This window comes from Camelus ferus, chromosome 9 (assembly GCF_009834535.1).
Source record: "Camelus ferus isolate YT-003-E chromosome 9, BCGSAC_Cfer_1.0, whole genome shotgun sequence".
In the NCBI taxonomy this organism is placed as follows: domain Eukaryota; kingdom Metazoa; phylum Chordata; class Mammalia; order Artiodactyla; family Camelidae; genus Camelus; species Camelus ferus.
Genome location: NC_045704.1, coordinates 60,097,989 through 60,112,442, shown reverse-complemented (window position 1 = coordinate 60,112,442; position 14,454 = coordinate 60,097,989). Strand labels below are relative to the sequence as shown.

The 14,454-nt window shown below is 49.1% G+C and overlaps 1 long non-coding RNA gene across 3 annotated transcripts in view; it reads right to left on the bottom strand.

Annotated features, from left to right (window-relative positions):
• LOC106729018 overlaps window positions 1-14,129 on the bottom strand; it is a 40,581-nt gene extending 26,452 nt beyond the window's left edge. For all 3 annotated transcript variants that reach the window (XR_004322597.1, XR_004322596.1, XR_004322598.1), the window contains exons 1-3: window positions 14,001-14,129; window positions 8,424-8,522; window positions 4,434-4,533 (exon numbers count right to left, since the gene is read on the bottom strand). This is a non-coding gene — a long non-coding RNA (uncharacterized LOC106729018). The remainder of the gene's footprint in view (window positions 1-4,433; window positions 4,534-8,423; window positions 8,523-14,000) is intronic.
• Window positions 14,130-14,454: the final 325 nt, after the last annotated feature.

Genomic DNA, 14,454 nt, shown 5'->3' with positions numbered 1-14,454 from the left:
TCAAAATTATTTTTAAAAAAAATTACAGAAAGTCCCAAAAAGCAAAACTTGCACTGGCAACTACTTAGCATCTACACTGTATTTACAACTATTTACATAGCATGTACACTGTATTGGGTATTATAAGTAATCTGGAAGTATTATATAAGTAATCTATAAGTATGTGGAAGGGAAGATGTGTGTAGGTTATATGCAAACACTACACCATTTTATAAAATAAGGAATTAGAGTCTTCATAGATTTTGGTATCCATAGGGGGTCCTCAAACCAATCCCTCTCAGATCTGAGGGACAACTGTGTTTGCTGAAACAAAGTTTGAGAAAAATCAGTTCAGTTCTTATTTCTCTATCTTGCCTGCAGGGGGCACCTAAGCTTGAAAGTAACATTAGACATCTACTCTGGTCAATTTTTTTTTTTTAAAGTCATCAAGCCAATTCATTATTTTCTTCTTTTATGGCTCCTATGTTTCAAAATAAAAAATTTCCCCATTGATTAAGTCCTAAGTGGTATACTCATCATGACATTTATCAACCATAAAGGACATTTGCTGTTTCGGGGGCTGTCCTCTTTCTATATTTGGGAAATTCTCCTAATAGAATAGAGTCTCTCAAGACCTAATACTGGCAGGTATCTAGCAAGTACCCCTGTCCTCCAGCAGCTGGACACAGAAAGTTTAAGGTTAGCTAACTGGATCCTCTCACCTGAGACTTTGCATCTGCACTGAGTGATACAAAGCAGCCACCATAGTTTGGCAGTCACCCCACTGGGCAACAGATCCTGTGCCGTAGTGGGGTGGTTCCAGCAGGTCAGCGTCTGGTGTCCAGTGGCACCCCCACCAGGCTGCTCCTTTGGGAACTTAGCTGAGCACCTCATCGCCCAGCTTTCTCTGGTTTCTGTCCACTTCCATAGCCTGGTCCTCCTGCCTTTCTGTTTTGTCTAGAGCCAGCCGACAAATTTCCAGGGCAGTTATTGTTTGCTCTAGTCAATCAGACTTGGTTTCTGTTCTTCACAACCAAGAATCCTGACTGATGCACACACTGAGCAATGTGATTGTACCTGTGACACCAGACAGAACTGGTATCAGATCAAGGGACAGTGTTTACACGAACCAGTGCAGCCTTAACTGAGTAAATGTACACTTTCTTTCGAACTCTTCAAAACATTCAGAGTAATTTTCTCCTTTTCTCTATTTCTCCCACTGTGGTTCCCTAAGGACTAGGAACTCCAGCCTGGAAACCACTGACATTATGGTATTTCCTCATTTCACAGATAACAAGTGGAGAGTTGAAGTGACTTGCTCCAGGTATCAGGCTGCAGAAAGAGTTTCCAGGGAGGGTCGCTAGCCCCTCATTCGTGCACTGTGCTTGGACTGTGGCCATGGCCTCTCAAGGAACTCAAAGTCAGGTAGGAAAGATGGGTGATTCAAGCAAATGCAAAATCCCACTCTTCTGGGGAAGAGCTTTGGGAACCAAAAAGACCCAAATAACATTTAAAAAGGGCAGGTAAAGATATTTAGAAGGAGACATGTAGATGATAGTCAGGGCAGAGGAATGTGACTTAAGCTTCAAGAACGCAAGCATGCTGGGTCGAAGCAGACTTGGCAAAGCAGTCAGGAGCCCAGCAGGTAGCAGCCTCTGCTATGGGCCACGTGAGAAGGTCTGTCAGAACAGGGTGGGCTCTGCAGGGGAGACGCCCGGACGGGGTTTGCTAGAAGCCTCCTAAGTCAGAGAGCGAACTCAGCAGACGTGCGTCCTGCGCTAAGGCTGCGATCAGAAACATCTGACCTTGCAAAGTAGATTTTTAAGATTATTCACTTTAAAAAATGATTCTCCACTTGGAAGGGAGCAGATGTATCTCCTCCCTTGGCTGCAGGAATTTTGCTCTGCTTATTTATTTTTTCCAACAACATTTTGAGGTGGCATTATTATCTCCATTTCATAGATTAGAAAACAAGGCTCGTATAGATGAAGTAACCAGTCAGGCTACAGGCTACAGCTTGTACAAAGCAGCCCCAGAGCTGGGTGGTTTCATTTTCTGGCTCCGAAGGGCCCAGAGTTCCCTATTCTCCCAAGCCACCTTCCACGAAGAGCCTCAAAATAATGACACTTGAAGTGCATTCGGAAGGCACTTCTAATTGAAGAGACTCAATTTACAAAGATTAGACTTGCACACAATTCTGAGAGCACATCCATCACACCAAGCATTACGCAACAATATAAGGATAAAGAGCATGGATGCCATACAAAAAAGAGGGAAATAATAGAGGAAGTGTGGTTAATTAATGCAGTAAGAACTAAAACAGAAGCAGAAGGAGCAGAAGAACATGCACTCCCGGAAAATGATACAATAAGCGGCTTCGTTAGCAAGACAATTGATGTGGTTGGAGAGATAACAGCAAGAGAGGAAAATGTAAAAACATTTCTAGTCTTCTAGAAAACACTGATTTGAAAATATTTGACAATGATTGCTTTGTAAGAAGCCTCTTGCAATAAACACCCGTGGAACCCTTGCTTTTAGAGATGTTAAAAAAAAAATAGGTCAGCTTCTCTGGATGGGATGGGTTTAGGTGTGATCTCTTCAGGGAAAGGGACCAGCTGGGCATTTTCAAAGGCTCCTTTTAGTTTATGATTCTAAGGCTCCGCTTATGGGCACTTTCTATGACTGTCATTTTTTTTTTAGCTGGTTAACTCAGTGGCTTTATTATTTTTCCCCCCTTCTAAATTCCCCACAGGGCTTTAACTGAATCAGGCCACATTTGGAGTCTTGTGTCGCCTTCTGGGCATCACATTTTAAAAGGGACATTGACCTGCTCTGCCTCCAGAGAATGGAACCAAGACCAATGGGTGGAAGTTGCTCCGAGGGAACACAAGAAAACCCTATCTCCTGCTATCAGAGCCCTCTGACAATGGAGCTGGCGGCTAGTTCAGACAGTTTGCTCCCAGCAATTGGAAATGCTGAAGCAGGGGGTGTTTTAACAGCTGTCAAATTTGCTCTAGAAGAGGTGTTTTTATTCTTTCTTTTTTTTTTTTTTTTTGCTACGTTTCTTTTCAATTCCAACACTGTATGATTGATCGATCATGTAACTCCTCAGTCTATTTTGCCAAGTCGATAGCTCCTTTTTTTAGTCCTTATCTTGATCCTTAGCCTCTTGTCTTCCCACCAGAGGGGGTGGGGAAGTTGGCAAAAACAATACAGAATGATAGTAGCAGCCACAGCGTCAAGGTCTTGCTGTCTGGCTGTGCCTCTCTCCCTCCACTGGGGGACACCAGGGGGCCTGTGGGTGATCCAAGCAGAGGTCTGGACTGACCGGGGCGATGTGTCAGTGCTGGCACCTCCAAGTGGTCCTCGGGAAGGTGCACGCACAAGAGCCAGGGGAGCTGAGGCTGAGCGAGGCCACCGTCCTCTTCTCAAGTCCCCATCTTGGTTGATGGCACCTAGGACCATCCGGACATGCTTTCCCCTCTCCGTATCCCCGCCCCACCCACTGTATTCAGTCCATCACCACATCCTGTCTCCTCTCCATCCAGCTTCACCGCCCCCACATTAATCCACGCGCCACCCTCCTCTGTCGTCTGAACCTGAACCCACGCCACGTGGCTCCCTCCAGCTGATTTTACACACGTCGGAACGCTTCAGGTCACCTGCTACCTATACTTCTCAGTGGCTTCCCATTGTTGATGGGATTAGGAGTCTTGGCCTCATCCCTGCCCGAGTTGGCACCTAGTGGTCTCCAGCACCAGCCCCAGGCCCGGCTCTCTCAGTCCCAGACACACGACCTTCCTTCCACCCACGTGTCCTCCCACTGCGGGTCTTTGCGCCGCTCTCCTTTCTGCCTTGGAGCGCTGTTTTTCCCACCCAGTTTGTCCTAGGAAAGGCTAACCCGTCCTGCCCATCCCAGTGATGCTCTCTCAAGGCGGCCTCCCCGACCGTCCTGACCAGACCACACCCCCGGGGTCCACGCTCACAGCACCCACGCCCCTCCTTCCAGCTTCCCCTCCTTGGCAGCTGTCCCTCCCTTTCTGTGATGATTCGGGCCTCTAGTCTCTGGGAAGGCAGGAGCTGTGTCTGTGTGCTCGGCATGGCACCCCCCCAAACAAACGAGGGAGAAGGTGGTGTATGAGGTGCTGTGCACTCCCAGTGCCTTCCACTGGAAGCAGAGGAGGAAGCTATTCTAGACACAGGAGGCACTCGCCAGCCCTTGAGTCCCCTCACCGACCTCTGCAGCCACCAAGTCAGGAAGCCTGTGCTTGGTTAAGCACTGTCCTTACATTTCAGTCTTCTGCGTAATGCAGTTCAGGGAGGGGAGGGTGGCCACAAGTTCAATCTATTCCTAAAACACTTCTGAGCAAAAAATATTTGAGTTACAGGAAGATATTAGGCCACTGGAGGCTGTAGATATTGGAAAGATTTAGAAATGAAAGGCAATGACCTACCTCCTGGATGCCCCACGCTGTTGATGCCTCTTGGCCTCTGCACTTGGGGTTCCTGCTGTCTGAAAAGCTCTCCTTTGCCACTCATCAAAATCCCAGTCATCTGTCAGAAGCAAGCACGGGACACCTTGAGAAGCCTTCACTGGTCCACCTGAGCAGAGTAGCTTCCTCCTCCTCTGAGCCGTCCAGGCGCCTCCTCCAGATGTCCACCTTGATTACATTCATTGCACTGTATTGCAAGGATTTGCGTCTGTGTGATGTCTCTCTTATGGGGCTGTGATCTCTTTAAGAGCAGTGCCCTTGTCTTCATACCCTTGCATCCGCAGTGTCTGTCATAGAACCTACCCGTGTAAGTCAGGACTTTTGGTTGTAAGTTATAGAAATCAACTTGATCTCCCCACTTAAGCAAAAAAGGACAAGCCACTTTTGCTTCTCAGCGCATCCCAGCCTGTCCGTACGTTCTCCCATTTCTCAGAAACAGGACAATCTTATGGGTGGGCTCTTCACAGGAAAAAAGCCAAGAATGGGCACTAAACACTGGAGAGTAAACCCTGGAGGAGGAAGGAGAGAGGGAAGCAGAGTGAGAAGAGTGAGAAGTGTGGGAGGAGAGGGGCCACACTGACGATTAGCTGATCTTAGTTTGGGGCCATTATGATGGTTGCAAACTCACCACAGCTTAGGAGTCTCTCCTCCCCGCCTCCCCTCCTCACTCTGCTCTCTTTCCTCAGCTCCATCAATTCATTAAACTCAGGAAACTGAGTGCACCACGCTCACCAGTGCAGACGCTGGGCTGGGGCTGTTACATGAGCCCTGTGTGTCGGGTCCCAAGAAATTGCCTGCAAAGTTTGAGGATCAGAGGGGTAGAAACCTCCTCCCTGCCAGCAGCCTCTCCACTCTTTTCTCAAGTTGTCCTTGCTTTTTAATTGCTCGATTTCTTTTCTTTGTTTTCCTAGTTAAAGGCTAACAAAGAATGAATTGGATATTTCAGCCATGTGTGGTCATCATTAATTTCATGGTCCTCTGCATTTATTAAGTCTTATTTCCTCTCCATAATCTCCTTTCCCCTGATATTTGTAAAAGCACATCTTATTCTCCTTAATTGCTTTGGTTGGTGTGATCTAATTCTGATTTTTCGCCCCTCTTATCTTTCCCCAGGAAGCGTTAACTGATGCAGCATATTCTCATTTAATTCTCTCCCTTCTTTTCCACAAACGGGAGTGGGTTCCTTTCTCCGCAGGGAGAAGTTGCACCAGTTGTCTTTTGCTTCTCCTTTAGGAGAGGTGCTGGGTGGGGCTTTAATTATGGGTGGACCCCCGCTTTGCCACCAGCTTCTCCCCTGAAACCACTCAGGTTTCTCTAGTCTTCCATCTGCAGCCAGACAAAGCACTCTTTGCTCTCAACCCTTGGCTGTCTCGCTGCAGAAGCAGAAGGTTGTGCCTGGGGCAAGGATGGAGAGGGAAACTGTGCCGGCAGACGGGCCACCTACTAGCAGCTTGGGGCACTGACTGCTGGAGGAGCTAATGACTGAAAAGATGCAGCACACCGGGGCGGGGGGGGGGGGGGGCAGTGGCTGCGGATAACCAAGTGCTCGTTGTCAGTGACAGTGAAACGCCACTCCTGGTCTGCTGAGAGCCAGGGCTAACCGTCTGCCTGACTGCTGTCCTCTCTCCATTCTGACCTGCAGGTGCCGCAGTGACAGCTTCCCCTGTGTGTTTCCCTTGCTCTCTCATTTAACATCTATTTCCTTCTGCCTTAACTCGTGGTTAGTCGTGTATGTGTCTTACACGTCCAAAACCTAACTCAGCATCTCAGCCCTTTGCAAGCAAACATACTTTGGATCCCCTATTTCTATTAACATCATTGCCTAAATTCTTCCAGAATGATCTCTGGCCTCCGTCTGCCAGCGGTGATGTTTCACCAATTTGCATCTTTGATGTTTCCCTCCTTCCATTTGCCCCGGATGCCCTTGCTAAAGCTCCCCTGATGGCACTGCACATGGCGGTGGCCAGCCACACCCAGCCACCCCTCTCTCTGGAGCCACTCTTGGTTTTCCTTCCATTATCTGCATCCCTTCCCCCGCCCCCACCACCACCCCGAGCTGAAGGGAAGCTAACTCTACCCACCGTCCTAGGAAGGGAACATGTGGCTTATGTGATTCCACCCCCCGGCCATTCTCATTGGTTCAGGGTGAGCACATGACCCTGTTCAAACCAATGAGACCAGAGAGGACATCTATGGAGACTTTTGAGACAAAGCCTTCCTTGCTTTTCTGAGAGGGCTTCCTGAAGTGGTCACAGGGGCTGGGGTCATACTTATCACTATGTGGAAGTGCCCACCTGAAAATGAAGCCAACACAGAAGACAGCAGAGCCAAGGGTTCCAGAAAGACAGAGTCCTGGCTTTATTATTTGAGCTCAGGGATCCAGCTGTGCTGGAACCACCCTAGACCTTTGTGGTACCCTGTACCCTACATCCAATCCATAAGCACGTCCCACCAGCACTGCCTTTGAGATCCATCCCCCTCCGTTTGTCTGCTGCTACTTCCTGGACCTCCTGCTCAGACCACTGCAATGCCTCCACTCTCGTCCCGTGTGCACCATTCTCCACGGAGGTCCTGGTAAAATCATAGGTCAGATAATACCACTGCTCTGCTCAGAACCCTCTAAGAGCTCTCTCTTCAACTGCAACATCCTTACCTTGACTCACAGGCCCTGCGTGACCCACTTGCTCCCCTCACCTCATCTCTCACCACTCTCCCCTTAGCTCAGCCCACTCTATCCTCACTGGCCTTTGCCTGCCACCTCAGGGCCTTTGCACTTGCTGTTTCTGCTCCCTGGGATGCTCTTCCATCAGATCACTGCATGGTTTGCTCCCTCTTTCCTTCAAGGCTCTGCTCAACTGCTACCTTTTCTGTTAGGCCATCCCTGACCAGTCCTCCCTTAAATGATGCTTCCTTGTCACTCTGTGTCCCCTTGCCTTACCACCACTGGAAAAAGTACATATATATGTGGCTAATATTATCTGCATCTCCTCATTAGCATGTATATCCTATGAGAAACTTGACTGTTTTGTTTGCTGCTGTGTCTCCAATTCTGAGAAGAGCAACTGTCACATAGCAGGGACTCAAAGTGTTGTCAACTTACTGACTGAATGAAGGAATCGATAAATGAACTAATGGCTTCCCTATTTTGAGGAAGGACTTTTCAGTTGGCTTTATGCCACTTACAGACAGAATGTCCTAATACAGCATTCATGTAATACTTGCTTAAAAAATGGACAGGTGAATACCTTAGGTGTGGTCAGACTGTGTCATCTTCATATAATAACAATACCTGGCCCCTTTTGAATCCTAAGTCAGTGTCACATTCGGTGCCCCTTAGATGCTCACGTTGGTTTTGCAAGATAAACGGGGCAAATCTCGCCCTCCCCCCACATGACAGGCAAAGCGCGGTTTGGAGGAGGTAAGCAGCAGAGCAGGGACCAGAGCCCACATTTCCTTGTTCCCAGCCACAGCTCTTCTCAGTTTTGCCTTTCTGTCCACAGATCTGCAGCTTCATAGCACGAAAGGCATCCACAGCCCTGGGGGAGTGCATTGAGATTCTGGTCCATGTGGTCTGTATTTAGCTAACATTTCCAATTCCCTCTTCTCCGAAAGCCAATAAAACTGAATTTTTCCCACATGAGATCGTGGGCTCTTTGGGAAAAAGAAAAGCAAGCATATGGTCTCAGGAAATCAAATCTGCCTTGTGAGATAAAATTTTTCTCCCTGTAAGTCAGCCCATGTGTACCATTCTGAGCAGCTGCCTTTTACATGTCAGGGGCGCGGACGGCAGACGTGTGCTCCTGCTGGAGTGGCCGTAATACACGGCAAAAAATCCTCCAGCAGCCCTTCTCCTCCGGAGCGGTTTTTCCCTCCCCTCAGCTATTCCCCATGGATGACATTAGCTCCCTTTTTAATTCCTTCCCCCTCGCTGCACACTCTGATGTTACTCACCAACTCCCAGTGGACGTGTGGAGACTTATTCAGTTTCACGTGTAATAGATAAAACAGCAGGGGCTTCTAATCGGAAAACGTTTTCCAGGCTGCAAAAGACTGCAGAAAACCACAAAGCTGCCAATATGGTTCAGAGTTTATTAATACGTACTTGGCACACATTTGGCACCGACACTGCCCCCTCCCCCTTGGGGAGGAAGGAGGGATCACTTACACATTTACAGACACAGCCCACAGCATGAGAAGGTCTAGGATGCAGCCCCCTTTCCGGGGCCCTTCTGCAGAGCTGTTCTTTTTCTTTTTTTTTTTAAACAGCTTTATTAACGTATATTTGATAGAGAAAGGGCTACACATATTTAATGTGTACAATTTGATGAGTTTGGATATATGCAAAGATCCATGACACCATCACCACGACCCAGGTAACAGACACATCCAACACCTTCCAAGGTTTGCTTGTGTCCCTTCGTTGATTTGTTTGTTTTGCTATAAGAACACTTAACAGGATGGTACAGCCATTATGGAAAACAGCATGGAGGTTCCTCAAAAAAACTAAAAATAGAACTACCATATGATCTAGCAATCTCATTTATGGGTTTATATCCGAGGGAAATAAAATCACTAGCTCAAAGAGATAACTGCATCCCTTGTACAAAGCAGCATTACTTACAATAGCAAGACAGGGAAACAGCCTAAATGTCCCTTGATGGATGAACCGTTAAAGAAAATACATAAATCAGCCATAAAAAAGGAGGAAGTCCTGCCATTTGTGGCAACATGGATGGACCTGGAGGGTGTTCTGCTAAGTGAAATAAGTCAGACAGAGAAAGATAAATACTGTACGATCTCACTTAGATGAACAATCTAAAAAAGTTAACCCTGGGGGGAGGGCATATCTCAAGTGGTAGAGTGCATGCTTAGCATGCATGAGGTCCTGGGTTCAATCCCCAATACCTCCTCTAAAAATAAATAAATACATAAACCTAACTACACACCCGCTCCAAAAAAATAATAAAAACATAAAAAAGCCAAACTCATAGAAGCAGAGAATAGATTAGTGGTTGCCAGGGGCTGGGAGTGGGGGAGATGGGGAGATGCTAGTCAAAGTGTGTGAACTTCTAGTCATAAAAGGAAAACGTTCTGGGGATCTGATGTACAGCATGGTGACTACTGTTAACAATAGTGTATTATATACTTGACAGCTGCAAAGACAGTAGGTCCTGAATGTTCTTAACACACACACACATAAGTATGTGCGGTGACGGAGCTGTTAACTAACTTTATTATGATAATCATTTTGCAACATACCCGTGCATCCAATCACCAGGCTGTGCGCCTTGAACTTACACAATGTTACGTGTCAAGTGTATCTCAGTAAAGCTTGGGGGAAAGAAAACACGTAACACGGGCTCGACCCTCCTAACAGACGTTGAGGTGCTCAGTGCTGCGCTGTTAACTAGGCAGCAGAGCTCTGGAGCTTATCCATCCCATGTAACTGAAACTTTACACCCACTGAACAACAGCTCCCCGCCTCCCCTCCCCCCAGCCCCTGGTAACCACACTGTATTCTCTGCGGCCACGAGGTTGACTATCTTAGAGACCTCCCGTAAGTGGGACCACGCAGTCTTTGTCCTTCTACGACGTAGCAAATTGCCCACCATTATTTATGTTGTCAAAATGGCAGGAGCTCCTTCCTTCTAAAGGATGAAAAATATTCCATTTCATGCAATGGACCCTTGGGTTGTGTCCATACATTGGCTGCTGTGAACGATGCACTCCCATGTTCACTGGAGCTGTTTTTTCAAAGGCCTGGAAACGCACAGGTGGAAGACCTCTTTCCCCGAGCATGGGGTTAAAGGCGGCTTGGGTCTGCTTTCTAATTAAAACCTCATGTCTACGGTAACCCTGCTCCGACTTGCCTCAAGGTTCATTGTGGTGGTGTTTTTAAAAGGCTGCTATCTTTTGGAGCTACTTCCCATCGAGACGTGGGGCCTGGCCCCTCCCCTGGCGTCTGAGCTCTGGGACTCCTTCAGCCGGCTGAATGCCGGACATGATGCTGTAGGTCTCCTGAGGCTGGGCCGTAGCCGGCCGGGCACTTGGGCCTGCTCCTCTCGGAACGCTGGCTCTCTGGCGGCCCCTCCTTCTCAGAAGGAAGCCCCCGCACTGCTGCATGAAGGGCCGTGGAGGGTACTCTGGACAGTCCCTCAGCCCACCTGTTGCCGGCATCAGGCCTATGAACAAAGTCAGTGTTGGACGTGCCTCATGCAGGCCCAGCCCTCCCAGGGCCCCGCGCCCCTCCTGCCATTTGGGCCTTCCCAGTGGAGGTGCCAGGGGCCACAGGACAGGGAAGAGCTTGCCCGCAGATTCTGCGAGCGTAACAGTGCGGTGGTTATTCTATGCCACTTGTGTGTGTGCTGGGCCCCCTGGCCTCACCTCCCCACACCTGGATCTACAGAGTAGGACTGCAGTAAAGGCTCCTTCCCCACTGCTTTAAAATCTGCAGAAAGTATGCGCCTTCAAGGCTGGCAGCCCTGAGTTGCTCCTGCTTGGAACAGAGCCTCTTGTGACTTCCTACCGCCTGCCCCTCCTCCACCTCCCGCTCTTCCCTCCCCCCCCCCCCCCCCCCCCCGCCACCACGTCCCATACACACCCCATCCCCAAACACTGTGGCCCCACCTCAGGGCCTCTGCTCACATGTTGCCCTGCCTGGGGCACCACTCCCCAACACACCCTCTCCCTTCCTCACCCCCTCAGGTCTTTACTCAGCCACTTCCACCGCGACCTTTGTGGCCACCTCTCGAAAAGTGCAAACCCCCGCCCCTTGCATTGCAAAATGAGCCTGGGGTTCTCTTGGCCTCTTCTCAGGCCCCAAACTCCAGCGGTGGCAGGGCTGCAAAGATAACCGAGGCCCACGCAGGCCTTTCCTCATTTTCTCCCCCATTTTCACCACCTAAATGTTCATATGCTAATTTGTGGGGGGGAGGTAATTAGGTTTATTTATTTATTTAATTGATGTACTAGGGATTGAACCCAGGACCCCGTGCATGCGAAGCACGCGGTCTACCACTGAGCTGTACCCTCCTCCTTACGTGTTACTTCTCTATGTTGTACATTGTGTCTCCACTAGAATGTAAGTTCAGTGTGGGCAGGGACAAATCCCAGGGCCTGGAAGAGCGCCTGGCACAGGGAAAGTAGGCAGTCAGCAAATATCCACTGAATAAATAAATGAATGCTATGTGACAAAGTGTTGGTTTTGCTATGATCCTTAGAAACAGAATATGTGTCTGTCACAATAAGAATTTGTTAAATGAGTTAGTGGAAACCATGAAGCATGAATGGCCCTTAGAAAGTAGTGTGAATCTCAGCCTGCCCCCAGTCTCCACGCCCAGCATCACTGCCCACGTCTCTCCTCCGCCAAACAGGAGCACCTCCTCCCCTCACACTGATGCTTGTCCCCATTGAGGCTTCCCTCTTCTTGGGCCCTCAGCCTGGGATGTCATTTATCGACCTCTTTATGAACTTGCATCGTGTTAGTCTTTTAAGGTCCAGCTCAGCCACCACATCTCCCAGCTGGAGCCTCCTTGACCTCCCGTGAATTCCACCTGAGCCTGTCTGTGGCACTTCTCACAGGCCCCGGGGTCCCTGGATGCCTGTCTCACCTCCCTCCTCAGTCTGAGATCTCTGGGAGGACAGGGACGGCGCAGGCCTAGCTTACCTTTGTAGCCCTACCACCCCTGCACGCTGGCAGCCTCAGATACAGATAGGATATTGGGGGTTTGGGGCTGTGGAGGAGAGGTGTGGTAGCAGCAGAGGTCAGGAGAATCCCAGGCTCAGATTCTGAGACCCACCATAGTAGTGGCAGAACTGACTGACACACCCCTAGTGACGGCAGAAAGAACACAGGTCTTAGAATCAGAGAAACGAGTCATTTCCTGGTTAAGTCTCTGCAGAATTCATTTAACTCCTCCAAGCTTTGTTTTTTTAAATCTACAAAAATGCTTATACTGCAAGGAAACTGTGTGGATGAAAGAGTATCAGTGCATGACTGGGACATTGGGCTGTACACCAGAAATTGACACATCGTAACTGTCTGTACTTCAGTTAAAAGAAGAATATCATTTTTGAGAGGGGAAAAATTGTAAACTGAAACACTGCACAAATGCAGTTTGTATGCAAAGGTTAAGACGTTCGAACCGCCAACAGTGTTATTAGCAAGGGTGCAGTTCAGTTTATTACCAGCAGGTGGCAGCAGCAGGCAGAAACTTTGCCCCAGGGTCTTCTGAAATAAAACCACCCCAGGAGCTGCTGGATTGCCCTGTGGTGATGGTGACCCTTCTCTTTTCTGCCCAGCTCACCTGACCCTGAAGAGATTGCCCTCTCTCCTGGTGTGGGACCTGGCTGTGGTTGAACTAATCCCAGAAAGCTTCCTTTGATGTTTCCCCATAAGTTTTTTTAAAAAACGTTTTTAAAATAGAACTATAGCTGATTTACAATGCTGTATTGGTTGCCGGTGTACAGCATCGTGATTCAGTTATATATTCTGTTTCATATTCCTCTTCATTACAGGGCCCCATAAGTTTCTGATGGCCACTCACACCGTCCCGGCGCCACCCTGAACTTTCTGGCGTACAGTGTAGGCTTCTCACCGGTGAGTTTATCACACCCTTACCACAACCTTTTGAGCTAAATCGAGCAAGCAGAGGGATTGCCCCGCCCCAACCTCACCATTTTAGACTTGATGAAACTGAAGCTCACCGAGGCACTTGGACGAGCACACGGCTAGCAAGTAGAAAAGCCAGAACTCGCACTGGGTCCTCCAGCTTGAGTTCCATCACACCACTGCTTCTTTCACTGTCTCCCTTCAGTTGTCCACACAACTGGCATTTACTGGGTTCTTGCTGTTTGTTGGGGAGTTGCATGGACTTCCAGCCACTGTGGACCCTTCTTGGGGCTCAGGGCAGCTGGCGTCTCCATCCCGCTCTCCTCCACTGTATCCCTCTCCCCTGGGCAGCCGCACCGCCTTCTGTGTCCTGGTTCATGCTCCCCAGCCCAGCTGCTTTGAAGCACTGTTTCCCTGTGTCCCCTGCGACACTGCTTCTCTGATCACAGACTCACAGGTCCCCCTGAAGTTCTAGCTCAGCTACCCTGAGAAACAAGTAGGGAGAGGAAGGCCACAAAAATAAAAAGCAGAGAAAAGCAATACACATCCTAAAAAGTCTCATCAAGCTTCTTAGTGCTTGTCAGTCTTAAGGCCCCGACTTTCTTGCTGGAAAGCATTCAAAAGCCCTGAGAACCACAAGCTTTCCTGGCTTATGTCTGAGGGCAAATCTTCTCCGTTTGTCCCCTCCCTTCTTTTCTTAAGTAAGCCCCTCTCTCAGGAACGGAGTGGCAAACAGGAGAGAAATTTGATGTTTATTGAGGCTCTCCCCAGGGCCAGGCACTGCCCAAGACGCTGGTCACCATCACCTCGTCTGACTCCCCCAGTAAGCTTGAGCATGAAGTGTTTGTCCTCTGTCACAAACGTGGAAGCCGAGCTCACCAACATGAACTGAGCGCCCAGATCAGCATAACCAGTACCTGTTGGCTCGAAGCTCCCTTCTCTGAAGCCACGTGGTTACACAGCTGAGATGGCTGATCATACTTCCTTCTCCTCTCTGAGACGTTTACCCCCCCAGGGGACTTCCAGGCCGAGCGACTCTCATTTCAGGTACCCAGGCTTCACACAGCAACCATTTCCGTGGGTCGATTCTCTCTTGCTTGCTGAGTGGGTGGGAAACACAAAAGGCAAAGAAAACTCAGTTTCTGCCCCAGAGGAGGTAACTCCTGGCAGAGGACTTGGCTCTCAGAGACGGAGGTCTCCCACCGTGCACCATGCACTGGTGGCTGAGGCCACCTTTGTCAGAACACCCACTCACTGCCTGGTGGTGAGAATAGCCCTGGCCTGATGCTCATGCTGCTTCTGGTGTGACCACCCAGACCCTGCCAGGCTGAATACCAACAGGACTGGGCTGCAAGCAGACACGGGGTGGAC